Genomic DNA, 13,077 nt, shown 5'->3' with positions numbered 1-13,077 from the left:
ATAATACAAGAACAGATATACAAATTTTAATTGATAATTTATTTTTAAAGGGGTGTTGAGCATTTATTTATGTAATAAATATATGGGTTTGGTTATTTCCAATGCTTTTTTAATAAGCAGAAATAACCACGTAAGAGTTAAATGCAATGATTCACGAAAATATTAGGATCTAGCTAACACTACTCTAAGATATCCTTATCAAATTCAGTTAACTAACTGGAGATCTTGATATATATATATATATATATATATATATATATATATATATATATATATATATATATATATTTACATGTAAGAAACTAAAGTGTATTACGCCGCTATATGTTATATATATATAAAATACAAAATGGGACAAGAACGCAAAACATCCAGATAGACGATACAAAGAAAACAAGGACGGGTCATTCGGAGTTTTCTTTCCTCAGTCGAGTTCCAGATTATCTTTGCAATTTCGGCTGGTTGAGAGTTTCGTGCGCTGGCACTTATCAATATATACAGTATATCACAGAAGTATTTACGTCCCTAACATATTTCATTAAAATTGCCATTGCTCTGATAATATCGAAGGGAATCTAATGAAATTTATACTGAATAAAATATATTATACATGCAAACATTATACAAATTTGGAACATAAAACGCTAAACGTTTTGAAAGATATGAACGAAATATTAATTTTCAAACGTTACAAAAATAGGTATACCGTAGAGGAGATTTGCTATATTCATTATTTCATCCCCCTTTTTTTTTTTTACTAAATTCAGATATTGCTGATAATTTCAATTGTAATAAATCATTTCTCCTGGCATTTTTGCGCCGGTCATTATTGCATCTGCAGGAATTCTGCAAAAGAAAGGGGAAGGAGTTTTTTGGGAATAAAATTCTTTTTTCTGACGAGACTAAAAATCAACTTGTTTGGGTCAGAGGGTATTAAACGAGTGTCGCAACGACCAGGTGACGATAATAGCGACAAATGCAGCGTGCCTGCCGCGAAACACGATGGCGGAAGTGTTATGCTTTGTGGATGCATGAGTGCGGCTGGTGAGGGAGGAATCACGTTTATTTAGAGAACAATGGATTCAAGGCTCTATTCTGACATATTGCAAAAAACAATGTTGAAAAGCATCAAGGAACTAGGAAGACATACCATAATCCAACACAATAATGACCCTAAACACACTTCGAAGATGATGACTAAGTTTTTATCAGATAAAAAGGTAAAGGTATTGCCTTGGCCTACCATGTCACCTGATTTAAACCCAATAGAACATCTGTTGGGTGTTTTGAAAAGGAAGGTCGAGGAGAAAAAGCCCTGCAATGTAACACAGTTGAAAGACATCATTCAGGAGGAATGGAGGTCGATTCCATCGGTTATATGCAGAAATTTAGTCGACTCTATGCCCAGGAGATTTAATGCAGTCATTGAAAGCAAAGGTGGTCACACCAAATATTGGATATAGCAAATAATCCTTTAAGGGGTACATATTTTTGTATCGTTTGGAGATTGATATTTCCTTCATATCTTTCAAAACGTTTTTTGTTTTGTGTTCTAAATTTGTATAATGTTTGCATGTATAATATATTTTATTCAGTATAAATTTCATTTGATTTCCTTCGATATTATCAGAGTAATGGCAATTTTAATGAAATATTTTAGGGGTGTACATACTTCTGTGAAATACTGTACACACACACACACACACACACACACACACACACACACACACACACACACACACACACACACACACACACACACACACACACACACACATATAGTATATATAAATCGCAGTATGTGTGAGTATAATGACTGTAAGCGATGAATCTCCAATACCAAACAATCTTAATCGCCATATTTAAACTGCATTAAACTTTGGCATGCTTACCTTTATCTATTCTGAGTTACTTGAAAGGTGATACAGTTCTATATTTAAGAGACGAGGAATTATGTACATTATTTACATTATTTACAATTGACGGATATTTTCCTCATCTTGTTTGTTGTTAACACAACGTTTCGGCTGATATACCCTCCAGCCTTCATCAAAAAAATTATGTAAATTGAAAGGTAATGTTCCCTTCGCTCTCTTCTATTTGTTGATACATTTGTTTACCTACCAATGCGTTGTTTCACTTTAAGGATGCTTATTTACTCGTGCATTGTGATATTTCGAACGCGACATCTTTTCACTGCAAACCGCTAAAGATCCAAAGCAGTATTCGTGAACTGAATTCAAACTCTTCATGTCTTCATTTTTCGTTACCTGAAGTCAGTTTCAGAGTGGTCGTACACTGTAAGCACATAGCAAATACATTCCTTTAACTCTAATTTTTCAAGTATGTATTATATTGCCATTTTTGAACATACCAATAATACTTCTCTCCGAAAAAAATAGCTCCCTTCGCTGTTGAATGAAATAAACTTCGTTCAATTTCCTTACACCATTTATGTGGCTGTTTGTGACAAGAAATTTCGCTTCCATGTAAAACAACTATATTTTGTAGTCATTATCCATAATCTACCCCCGAAACACTTCAGTAGCTCTACTTTACATCGCTTGCAAACTTATATGTTTACTGATCACTAAAATGCAACGACCTCCACAATAACTAGCCTTCAATTTCATTTTCCATTCCTAGATTAATCGGAAACATAGATTGCCGTGCTACTCATAAAGCTTCTTGGTTGTTCAATTATTTGGTGAAAAAAATTCCACCAAAGCAACTTAACCCATCCAAAGGACGAGTTCGTTTGCTAGTATGTATATATATATATATATATATATATATATATACATCTCTCTCTCTCTCTCTCTCTCTTTCTCTCTCTCTCTCTCTCTCTCTCTCTCTCTCTCTCTCTCTCTCTCTCTCTCTCTCTCTCTCTGAGTGTGTGTGCGTGCAGATGTATATGCATATCTGTATGTTTGCTCCAAGTTGTAGGCCACAATTTTGCCCCTAAGTAACTGAAAATATTTATTTGGGCAAAAGACCCTCGTTAAATACGTGTCCACTGTTAGCTTAGCTTAGAAGATCTTGATATATTAAGCTGCGTACCTATGTCTGTCAATCAGTCTGTCTGCCCGCCTGACTGCCCGCCTGTCTGCCCGCCTGTCTGTCTGTATGTATGTACGTGTCAGGTCCATTCTTAGTGCTACTGGTAACGTGTAACCCTATCAAGCTTTCTTGGCAAAGAGGGTGGTTTTCGTTGGACATCATGCATGTTGAAAAACAAAACCTGCCAAAGGACGAATGAACTTAGTAGAGTCAACGGCCATCCAACAGCTGGGAGTGAGAATCACCCAGTCCTTATTTTAGGTATCTTTCTAAGAGAAGGAAATTCCGAAGTAAACCCGTTCTCCTACTCATTGCAAAACCGGTGATCATGCTCATGCTTGTTTCTGGACTACTTGGCTTTGTAGATATGAGTACTAATTATGTTGTACAAGCTGTCATTGGTTTTTAAATTTCTGTACGGGCATTGCTGACAACCATTGTCAAGATTTGTTAGTGATGGTTATGCTCGGTTACGAGTTGACAACCACTATGGATGTATACATACCTTCATGTATGCGTACCTCCATGTATGCATGCTTCAGTTTTGCACTTATGCTGCTAAAAGTTTGCATTAAGGCAGTCATAAGCTATGTGGCTTTTCCCGATGCTTTATTAAATTCATAGAAAAACTAAGAATATTGCATCACTCGAAGCACTGTAATAGTGATTAGTAAAAGCTGATTAGAAAAATATTTCATTTAGAGTAATTAAGTAAATTATCTTTATATTTGCTTCATTCATTAAACGGCGGCTATGCTGAATGTCTAGTCGATTGAATCGGCCCCAGTACTTTTATTTTAAGCTCGGTGCTTATTCTACCGGTCTCTTTTGCCGAACCGCTAATTCACGGGGACATTAACACGCCAACATAAGTTGTCAAGCGGTGGTCGGGGGACAAACACAGACACAAAGTAACTGAGAATCGTCCGCTACAGACCAGCCAATTGATTCCCGAGGGAGCCCAACATTTCCTGGTGAATATTGTCGCTCTTTCCAGTTACTAGTACTCTATAAAATGGTTACATGAAACATCTACGGTCCATATTTCTCGACTGTAAAATATCTGTCGGTGTTTGACAATATACTAGATACCAATCTAATCCTAGTGTTCTTTGACACAGCTGCAGCTCCGTTAAAGAGGCGGAAACCGGGAAATATTCCTGATTAACGGTTCATTGTCTAGGAATCTGTAGTTACAACAACCTCGGTGCCTGTTTGTCCATTATCAGACACACTATACCCAGTCCCCTGTGCAAAGATTGTAAGTCAGCATCTGGATCACTGGGTCAGTGGAAAGAATCACTTTCATGTACAACTTAACCGCTTCATCGGTCATGCCTCTCCAGGTGCTCAGTTGTTATCCGACTTGCCCGGGTTAATGTTTGTCCCTGTCACCTCTTCATGTCCATGTCCCTTGAGAACGGTGCCAGTTACCTCTACTTCCGCGATGTTTCAATAAACGATCATTTAATCTGATTTATTTTGTTGTTTACAAGGTTCGAAATCGCTGGAGGCAATTCGAAGACGAAATGCACAACTGCGAAGTTTAGATCTAATATAAAAGAAGTGGAAAACAACAAGATCACTAGATAATACTAAACATGAGGGTTATACCGAAAGTAATGGCAGAAGGGGCATAGCTTTATGTTTTGACTGTCATAGGTCTCTCAACTTGCAAATGTTGGCAGAGTAACACATCCTCTATACAATGGGCCTATTTAATATAGTTTCTATTGCAAGCGATGCATTTGCACCATCATTGATATTAACTCTCGAATTCTCTTTGAAAAATTCTGGAATGCACTGTTGTATTCACTTCACTGTCGCTTTCACATCGGCTGAGTAATCAAATCTTTGTCTTCGAAGATGCCTTTCAATACTGCTTCCGTCATGAAATTTCTTCATCCAAATGTGCACATTGCTCTTCTTAATGGTGTCATCTCCATAAACAACCTGTAAGTTTCTGCAGATATTGAAACTTAATGACGGCACGTTGCTTGCTCTTGGAAATCGTTATTCTCCTGCAATGAAGAATAGAACGAAGAGTTCCCAAAGAGGGTGAGTTACTCTATCAGCATATGCAATATGAACAACTAGTATTTGTTAAAAAAAAATGCTCACTTTTTCATTACTTTCAGGGCAATCCTCATTTGAATGTGTGTGTGTGTGCATATCCATCCATCCATCCATCCATTCATCCATCCATACATACATACATACATATACGTGTGTTTATGTGTATGTGTGTGCGTGCGTATGCGTGTGTTAGTGTGTGTACACACACACACTCACTCACTCACACACACACACACACACACACACACAAACACACAAACACACACACACACAACACACACACACATACATACATACAGACACACACACACACACACACACACACACACACACACACACACACACACACGCACACATACATGTGTACATATATATAACAGATTAAAATCCAAGAAAATTCGAAACTGGAAAGTACAAGAAATTTTTTTCAAAAATTGTATAAAGTGGGAGACGGAAAATTGGAACTCCGCACCCAACGGAAATACTTAAAGCGAATATGTCTATAAAAAACTATATGAATCAGGGAACACTTATTTCTTAGAAATAATTATAAAAAAAAAACGTCAGCGCAAGCTCTCATATTTATTGCTAGATTTATTGCTAAGTGAGAAGGAGATTATGTTATTATTACTTGTTTCTCAAGAGCATTAACGCGTAAAGTGAAATGAAACAGCTATAACCATAGGGGGTAAAATGATTACTTTGGAGTAGGAATACGGCTAAATTTTAAAGAGTAGGGGGATTTAGCCTCTTTTCTATAAACCTTGGAGACCTTCCCTCATGGCTTAACATAAAATGGAGCCCTATATATTATTGGTAATTACTTTATAAAGTAGAGGATTGGTAGAATGGTTAGAGCGTGCTATAGAGTGCCATGTCATATTTGTTTCTTCTCCCATCATCGAGTTCAAACTCCAGTGAGATTAATTTTGTTTTTCACCTCTTCGGAGTTGATTACTAGAGTTTATTCTCCACCTCCCCTATCTCTCTCTCTTTCTCTATCTCAGATTTGTTGACAATGCTCTATATCAAGGTATTGGTAGACCCGGCTCTGTGAGATTATTTTAGGGGATCCATCACTACGAGAGGGTCCTGTCTGCGATTCGAGAGAATAAAGGAAACTCTACTGATGTAATTTAAAATATCTTCATGAAGTTCGGAAACGACTACCTACGTTTTACGAGTTGGTTATTGCAGATGATGACTTACCTGATCAACTCCAAAAGGCCGAGCCATAAATTAAGCCTCTATTCTAGAAGCTAGAAATAACAGTCAAAACTTTCTCAGAGGAAGGATGAATTTAAGAGAATAGTAATAAACTAGAGGATGGCGTTGGATAGAACGTCTTTGATCATATGACTGCTCGATCAGAGCAAACTTTGGGATGATTAAATAACCAATAACAAACAAAATGCCAGAAGGATGGAAGGCAAAGTTAATCCCAATACAATACAAACTAAGACCGTCGTTGATATCGACGGACAGCCTCTGCTTTACTTTACAACAAAAAGCTTTCAAGAACATAAAATATGCAAACAACTCCAAGCAATCAAGGTAGCTAATTTTACTTTTACTTAAAGGAAGAAAAAGCGGTGTCAAAAAAACTCAAAATCAGAAAAAGAAAAGAAAGTGGTGAGGTGACAATATTATGGGATTTTCTTTATTGTTTCCACGAATCTTCTTTTTCTTCCTTGCTTTTTATTGACGAAGTACTGGAGTCGGTTCATTCGACTAAAAATTCTTCAAGTGTACTTCGATACATTGAACTTTCACCTGTTTGTTTCTTAAAGTTTAAACTTAATCATACTGTATTCTTGTCTTAATTTTTGTTCCTGGTGTCTTAGGTATTTTACATATTGATACAGACCTCAGTACCGAATACCCAGAACAAAATATATGTTATAATATTCCAATGAGGGAGACATTAAGTGTTTGCTCGACGCTCAGAAATTAGCTGCGAAATTTCCCGCAAATCGTATGCTATCATCTTAAAAAACAGAAGACGTTCCATAATATAGCTATATAGATAACACCTAGACAAAATTGTGCCTGAATATAAAAAGACAGGATGGTCACTGCAAAAGTGGGGCTAATCATCTTACTTCGTAAGTATTTTTTTATTGCCGCATTTAATGGCATACAGGATGTATGGTCATATTAGACGAACCCCAATTTCAGCAGCATTCATTCAAGAAAAAAGTTATCCTTGCATTGATGCATATAACATTTAAAGCAGCCTAACAACACATTAGACATTACAAAAGTAACTTGGGTATGGCAGAAAACATTCCTGTGTATAAAAAGTAAGTTAGCAGTTCAACTGGATATAAAGCAAGAGATCGCGGTAACGAAAATATCCTTCACGAATGCATATCGTCTGCTTAGAATTAGCATTTTGAAGTAAGCGTTAGGGACCAAATTAGCTTATAAAAGGCCTGACATCATATATAGAACCTGGGATAAATTTTGAGATATTTTCTTTGAAAAACAAAAATGCGTTTTACATGCAATCAAATACTGCAAATGTTTAGTGTAATTGTTTCTATTTCAACCGAAGTTGATGTTGAAATGCAAAACAGCATAATACGTTCGTTTTTCTTTTGGACATGCCATTAAGAAATTTTCTATAATTTTGCTTTTTGTCCTCTCGCCTTCATGTAGTGTATGAAAAAACGAAAAAAAAAAAAATGCTGAATAATCTCAGTTATTTGAAGGAGACTCGTATTATTTTTCATATAAAACGTGGTCTTTGAAGACATTAGATAGTATTTCTTATGATTACAATTTTGCTTTTCTTAATGGCTAAGAAACTTTATCCGCGTATCGTGTTTTTGAGATGGAGGTTTAAGTGTCGCCTTTGTCGTTTTATTATTATTATTTTTTTTCTGATTTCTTTTCTAAGATGTAATACAATTCAAAGAAAGGCGTAGACACACATAAGTACATAAAATCATTGGATACAAGCAAATGTTAACACCAAACATATACTTACACTCATATACAGGGATTACATATGTATATATATATATATATATATATATATATATATATATATCATACAGACATACAAGTGTACATAAGTATATACATATGAATATACAGGCGTGGCTGTGTGGTAAGAAGCTTGCTTCCCAACAACAGGGTTCTGGGTTCAGTCCCACTATGTGACGCTTTGGGAAAGTACCTTCTAAAATAGCCTCGGGTAGACTAAAACCTTGTGAATAGACTTGCTTGATAGACAATAAAATAAGCCCGACCTGTGCATATATATGTGTGTGTGTGTGTGCGTGTGTGCGCGTGCATTTGTTCCCCACCACTGCGCTTGACGAACGATGATGGCGTGTTTACGTCCCCATAACTTAGCGGTTCGGCAAAGGGTCCGATAGAATATGTAGTTGGCTTAAATATACAAAAATAAGTTCGATTCGTTCGAATAAAATTTCTCGGAGGTGGTGCCTCACCATGGCTACAGTCCCAGACAAATAAAAAAGAAGAAAGAATATATATATATATATAAAAGAATATGTATATATAATATGTGTGTGTGTGTGTGTGTGCGCGTGTGTGTGCGTGTGTGTGTGTGTGTGTGTAAACACTTCGCCTCCATCTTAAGATCCGACATTTTGTTAAATCTGTTAAATCAAGCGATTAATGAAAATTGGATATAACCTTACTCTTTTACTCTTTTACTTATTTCAGTCATTTGACTGCGGCCATGCTGGAGCACCCCCTTTAGTCGAGCAAATCGACCCCGGGACTTATTCTTTGTAAGCCTAGTACTTATTCTATCGGTCTCTTTTGCCGAATCGCTAAGTTACGGGGACATAAACACAACAGCATCGGTTGTCAAGCAATGCTAGGGGGACAAACACAGACACACACACACACACACACACACACACACACACACGCACACACATATATATACATATATACGACGGGCTTCTTTCAGTTTCCGTCTACCAAATCCACTCACAAGGCTTTGGTCGGCTCGAGGCTATAGTAGAAGACACTTGCCCAAGGTGCCACGCAGTGGGACTGAACCCGGACGATGTGGTTGGTAAGCAAGCTACTTACCACACAGCCTCTCCTGCGCCTATTTCTTTTATTTCTTTATTTTCATTAACCCTTTTCTGAATTCACAATAACGTATGAACAATATATATCTGTCTGCCTATCTGTCTGTTTGTCAGTGTGTGTATTTGTGTGTGTGTGTGTGTGTGTGTATGTGTGTGTGTGTGTGTGTGTGTGTGTGTGTGTGTGTGTGTGTGTGCGTGCGTGCGTATGTAGTATGTATGTGAGTGTATGTGCAAGATAGTTTATGTATATATATATGTGTGTGTGCGTATATATATAGTATGATATAAAGGTTATAAATAGAATATATATAATATGCATTATATAATATGTATATGATACACACACACATATATATACGTATATAGTAAATATATTTATCATTTATATTATATATAGAACATATATGCATCATGTATAGGATATATGAAATATGTGTATATATATATGATACATATACGTTATATATGTAGGTACCTACAGGCCCACACCAACACTCAAGAGCAAATGATTCAGGAATTTCTCTATGCAGATGCTGCTGTACTAGTCGCATACACAGAAAGAGCCCTGCAGCGCATCACATCCTGCTTTGCAGAGGCCGCCCAGCTCTTCGGGCTGTAAGTAAGCTTGAAAAAGACTGAAGTCCTACACCAACCAGCTCCATTTCATCAGATGCGACTATCGATAAAGACTGACAACAGACTTGCAAAGGGAAACCAAGCAATGTGTGGAATAATAAGCATCTTAAGATCAGCAGAAAAGTCAGAGTCTACAAGGCCGTCGTCCTCACGACGCTCCTATATGACTCAGAGTCCTGGGTCCCCTACCACTGACATCTCAGGCTCCTTGAAAGTTTTCACCAACGCTGCATACCATCCTCAACATCTACTGGAGCGACTGCATCATCAACACTGAGATCCTCAAGCGAGCAAAAGTCACCGGCTTGGAAGCCATTTAACTTGAGAAACGACTATGTTGGGCAGGACACGTTGACAAAATGAAAGACCACCGCCTACCCAAGATCATCATGTACAGTATGCTCTCCACTGGCCACCGCAAAGGGGTGCACCAAAGAAGCGTTACAAGGACTGCCTGAAGCAGTCCCTAAGCCTTTGTGACATTGATTATCGTGAGTGATCCACTTTAACAGTTGACCGTGTTGCCTGGTGCCGTACCATCAGCGATGGTGTTTCTTCCTTTGAGATCTCTCGCAGTGCCCCTCTTGAAGATAAACGTCAGAGGCGAAAAAATAATGCAGCTGCATCATCAGACCCTGGACAGCCATAGCTCTGTCATCATTGCAATCGGATGTGTCGATCCCACATCGGCCTTATCGGCTATGAACGAGCGTGTAGACGACGTGGACCACAGCCTTTTAATTTTCGTCAGCGAAGCCAAGTCAAGATACGTTATATATAATGCATATATATATATGCCTTGCTCGCTTTATATTTTATATATATATAGGGAGAATTCACAAAAATGCAAAAGACGAAAATAAGTGGTGTGGACAACAAACAGATGTATTAGTATATCGCTCGGGAAGTGAAAAAGTCTTTAACGTTTCGAGCCTACCCTCTTCCACAGAAAGGAACATAAAAAGAAACAAGGAGAGAAAAAAAAGAATGTGTAGTGGCTAGCGATCTATATATATATGTATGTATGTATGTATGTATGTATGTATGTATGTATGTATGTATGTATGTATGTATGTATATATATATATATATATATATATATATATATATATATATATGAGTAAAAATAAATACAAAAAAAGGGTTTTGTATGATCGTGTATAGAGGAATATATTATTTTATTTAAAAGAGTTCCAACTCTGTTTTTTATGTTTTTTATTTATATTCTTGTAAAATTTATGTGGGATATAGAATATGGAATATATAATATATAATATATAATATAAAAAAAGATGGATGGTACAATGAAATGAAGTATTGAATGTCTTATTGAATATATGGAATATGTCTTATTGAATATATGAAATATTGAGTGTTCAATATAAAGGATTAAATATATAAATATATATATAGCATTGATTTTTAGTAGGAGATAGATTTCGTATTAGACTTTTACTAGGCACAACATATGTTTCGACGCATCAGTTTGGGTCCCTTCATTTGGCTTCAAGACGAAAAGTGTTCTTCCAACAGGAACATTTAAACACACTAATCGAATTATACATATTTATCCAAATTATTTTTTTTATATACATACATATATATACATACATGCACATAGTATAGAAATATGTGCATAATATATCAGTGTGTGTTTGTACATGTGCATAAAAGTACGCGTGTATATATATATATATATATATATATATATATATATATATATATATATATATATATATATAGTCATATGTATGCATATACGTATATATAAGTATCTCTGTCTGTCTGTCTGTCTGTCTGTATGTCTGTCTGTCTATCTATCTATCTATCTATCTATCTATCTATCTATCTATCTATCTATCTATCTATCTATCTATCTATTTATCTATTTGTGTGTCTGTGTCTCTGTCTCTGTCTGTCTCTGTGTATAAGTGTATGCAAATATGTTTATAGAAATGTGTGTGTGTGAGCGTGTGAGTGCGTATGTTATGGAGGAAACCAAACCTATGCTCTTGATCTTTGTATTAAGATTGCAGACTCCTTGGACAAATTATGTAACTAATATTGAATTTCGAAACGCATAAGAAATTTTCTAGTTTTATAAATATAATACGGCTAATTTGATGAAATATTGTACGTGACATCCATATCAATGATATATAAAAGTATTAATGGAAACCAAAAATTTAATTCAAACTGCGCCATTTGGCCGATTATATAGAATAAGAATATATTACAAAGCAAGATAAATAACTTCAGAATAATTCAAAGGCTGTTGTATTTATTATCCTGTTACTCGTAAACAAAGTCTTAGTGTGGAATATCAGGGACAAATTAGTCTGGTTAATGATAACATTCTCCTCAATAATTCACAGACACGAAGTTTGCGATTTCAGGGAAAGACAGCGAAATAAGTAAATAAATAAATAAATAAACAAATAAATAAATGGATAAATAAATAAAGGAAGTGCATTGGTGTTCAAGCCTTTCTTAGGATTGTATGTGCTGTGTATTTGATAACAAATGACAATAATCTCGAGTTGAACCTAGATTGTATAGAAACCGCTCTATGGATATTTTTGTCGGGCATACCATGCTAGTAAGCTTACTATACAAATCGGAATAGATTTGTGAATGAATCTAACAATAAAACAAGATTTCTTTTATGTGTGTGTGTATCTTCGGTCCAGATTAACCATTAAGCAATATAAGCATAGGTTTAGGGCAGTGTTTCCCAACCGGGGTTCATATGGCCCTTGTGGGTCCATGTAAGATTTTGTTAAAATTTATCAACAATAAACTAATTATACTGCTACAATATGCAAAGTATTTATTTTAACAAATTTTTTTATACAATTCCTAATAATATTTAATTCTAAAAATATAATATGATTTTTTTTTAAACAGCCAATGTCTATGAGGATCCACCCAAGTTAAATAGGAATCAAAGGGGTCCATACGCAAAAAATGGTTGAAAAACACAGATTTTGGGGAATAAGCGAAGTCATACTCCTGCTACCCATAAGGCTGTAAACCGGTCTCCAGATATAGAGTTTATACATAGTGTTATTGAATCAAGCGTTCTGTTTAAAGTGTATAAACTCTGTATCTGGAATGACCAGTTTCAAAGACTGTTGGATTTTACTCATAGGGTATTGGAATCTTAATAATAGATTTACAAAGGCAATGACCAATCTTAAAAACAATTGGAGTTTACTCACAAGGT

The sequence above is a fragment of the Octopus bimaculoides genome, chromosome 2 (assembly GCF_046866305.1).
Source record: "Octopus bimaculoides isolate indiv1 chromosome 2, ASM4686630v1, whole genome shotgun sequence".
Lineage (NCBI taxonomy): Eukaryota > Metazoa > Mollusca > Cephalopoda > Octopoda > Octopodidae > Octopus > Octopus bimaculoides.
This window is presented reverse-complemented; position numbering follows the sequence as displayed.